The following is a 3,797-nucleotide window of genomic DNA, read 5'->3' as shown; positions in this document are numbered from 1 at the left end:
AAGAGAAGTAAGTTTGAAATGGAACAAAAAGACAATTATAGGGTATTCTTATCCATTGCTTCAAAATCTTTTTCTTTTGATTGTTGGTATACCAATCATTTTCTTATATACAAATGCATAAAGGTCTTGATTAATGTTTTATTTTATCTAAAACACTATCCATTTATTTATCTATTTAACTAATATAGTAAACAGAAAGAAAAGAAAAAGGCCAAAATATTTTTATTCATAGCCTAGTTCTGATTTATCTTACCTTTATATTTGGAATAGACCTTAATTTATTTTTCAGAATTTAAAAAAATACAGATTTTGTTAGTATGAGAACATGCATGCTGGATCTACCAAATATATTATTTTTAATTCTATAAATCATAAATTTATAGATTTATAATTCTATAAATTATAAATTCATTTTGTTAAACTGGAATATGTAAGGCAAATAATGTACATTCACACTTTGTTTATATTTGAGATAGTTTGTGTATCTTGTAAAATCATATAATCTTGGAAGGGAGAAGGGGAAACATAGGTTCAGTTAGACCAAGTCTCTTAATTTACAGAGTGAGGAACACTAAGAAAAACAATTATTTGCTTGAAGTCATTCTTCAGCCTCTCTGATAAGTTGTAACCCTCACATGAATTTTCCCTCATAGAATTTAAATCCAAAATTAGTCAGGTATTTAAAAATGATTTTTAACTTGCAATTATTTATATAATATTTTCTTCATGTCCTTCTTTTGTCATCTGTTCGCATTTTCTTGCAGCAAAGATAATGTGAGGCCCTCAAGGGGAGAGGACGGTGTGGCATCTATTGCAGTAGCTCTCCTGATAGTGCATGTGAAATTGTATGGAGGGCTGATTTTGTAATCTCTGCAAATAATTCACCTTTTAACTCTCCTAAAAATAAAACAAGTACCTTAAAATTTTAAAAACTGCTAAAACAAACTAAAAATTATCTTCCTTCAATTGTTTGTGACATTACTTTTATTTTCTCTTTATTATAAATTATTGACTCAGAGCAGAAGCAAGAAGAACTGCAAACCTGCAGCCTGTGGATCAAAAACCACATTCACAGAAAGATAGACAAGACAAAAAGGCAGAGTGCTATGTACTAGATGAATGAACAAAATAAAACCCCAGAAAAACAACTAAATGAAGTGGAGATAGGCAAACTTCCAGAAAAAGAATTCAGAATAATGGTACTGAAGATGATCCAGGACCTTGGAAAAACAATAGAGGCAAAGATCGAGAAGATGCAAGAAATGTTTAACAAAGACCTAGAAGAATTAAAGAACAAACAAACAGAGATGAACAATACAATAACTGAAATGAAAACTACACTAGAAGGAATCAATAGCAGAATAACTGAGGCAGAAGAACGGATAAGTGACGTGGAAGACAGAATGGTGGAATTCACTGCTGTGGAACAGAATAAAGAAAAAAGAATGAAAAGAAATGAAGACAGCCTAAGAGACCTCTGGGACAACATTAAACGCAAAAACATTCGCATTATAAGGGTCCCAGAATGAGAAGAGAGAGAGAGAAAGCACCCAAGAAAATATTTGAAGAGATAGTCGAAAACTTCCCTAATATGTGAAAGGAAATAGTTAATCAAGTCCAGGAAGCACAGAGAGTCACATACAGGACAAATCCAAGGAGAACCATGCCAAGACACATATTAATCAAACTATCAAAAAATAAATACAAAGAAAAAACATTAAAAGCAGCAAGGGAAAAACAACAAATAACATACAAGGGAATCCCCATAAGGTTAACAGCTGATCTTTCAGCAGAAACTCTGCAAGCCAGAAGGGAGTGGCAGGACATATTTAAAGTGATGAAGGGGAAAAACCTACAACCAAGATTGATCTACCTAGCAAGGATCTCATTCAGATTTGATGGAGAAATTAAAACATTTACAGACAAGCAAAAGCTAACAGAATGCAGCACCAACAAGCCAGCTTTACAACAAATGTTAAAGGAACTTCTCTAGGCAGGAAACACAAGAGAAGGAAAAGACCTACAATAATAAACCCAAAACAATTAAGAAAATGGTAATAGGAACATACATATCGATAATTACCTTAAATGTAAATGGATTAAATGCTCCAACCAAAAGACACAGACTGGCTGAATGGATACAAAAACAAGACCTGTATATATGCTGTCTACAGGAGACCCACTTCAGACCTAGAGACACATACAGACTGAAAGTGAGGGGATGGAAAAAATATTCCATGCAAATGGAAATCAAAAGAAAGCTGGAGTAGCAATTCTCATATCAGCCAAAATAGACTTTAAAACAAAGACTATTACAAGAGACAAAGAAGGACACTACATAATGATCAAGGGATCAATCTAAGAAGAAGATAAAACAACTGTAAATATTTATGCACCCAACACAGAAGCACCTCAGTACATAAGGCAAACACTAACAGCCATAAAAAGGGAAAACAAGAGTAACACAATCATAGTAGGGCACTGTAACACGCCACTTTCACCAATGGACAGATCATCCAAAATGAAAATAAATAAGGAAACACAAGCTTTAAATGATACATTAAACAAGATGGACTTAATTGATATTTATAGGACATTCCATCCGAAAACAACAGAAAACAATTTCTTCTCAAGTGCTCATGAAACATTCTCCAGGATAGATCATATCTTGGGTCACAAATCAAGCCTTGGTAAATTAAGAAAATTGAAATCATATCAAGTACCTTTTCTGACCACAATGCTATGACACTAGATACTAATTACAGGAAAAAAACTGTAAAAAATACAAACACATGGAGGCTAAACAATACACTACTTAATAACCAAGAGATCACTGAGGAAATCAAAGAGGAAATAAAAAAATACCTAGAAACAAATGACAATGAAAACACAATCACCTAAAACCTATGGGATGCAGCAAATGCAGTTCTAAGAGGGAAGTTTATAGCAAAACAATCCTACCTTAAGTAAAAAGAAACATCTAAAATAAACAACCTAACCTTACACCTAAAGCAATTAGAGAAAGAAGAACAAAAAAACCCCAAAGTTAGCAGAAGGAAATAAATCATAAAGATCAGAGCAGAAATAAATGAAAAACAAAAGAAGGAAACTATAGCAAAGATCAATAAAACTAAAAGCCGGTTCTCTGCGAAGATAAACAAAATTGATAAACCATTAGCCAGACTCACCAAGAAAAAAAGGAAGAAGACTCAAATCAATAGAATTAGAAACGAACAAGGAGAAATAACAACTGACACTGCAGAAATACAAAGGATCATGAGAGATTACTACAAGCAACTATATGCCAATAAAATGGACAACCTGGAAGAAATGGACAAATTCTTAGAAATGCACAACCTTCCGAGACTGAACCAGGAAGAAATAGAAAATATGAACAGACCAATCACAAGTACTGAAATTGAAACTGTGATTAAAAATTATCCAACAAACAAAAGCCTAGGACCAGATGGCTTCACAGGAGAATTCTATCAAACATTTATAGAAGAGGTAACACCTTTCCTTCTTAAACTCTTCCAACATATAGCAGAGGGAGAAACACTCCCAAACTCATTCTACGAGGCCACCATCACCCTGATACCAAAACCAGACAAAGATGTCACAAAGAAAGAAAACTACTGGCCAATATCACTGATGAACATAGATACAAAATTCCTCAACAAAATACTAGCAAACAGAATCCAACAGCACATTAAAAGGATCATACACAATGATCAAGTGGGGTTTATCCCAGGAATGCAAGGATTCTTCAATATATGCAAATCAATCAATGTGATACA

Source organism: Phocoena sinus, chromosome 5 (genome assembly GCF_008692025.1).
Source record: "Phocoena sinus isolate mPhoSin1 chromosome 5, mPhoSin1.pri, whole genome shotgun sequence".
NCBI classification, from domain to species: Eukaryota; Metazoa; Chordata; class Mammalia; order Artiodactyla; family Phocoenidae; genus Phocoena; species Phocoena sinus.
This window is presented reverse-complemented; position numbering follows the sequence as displayed.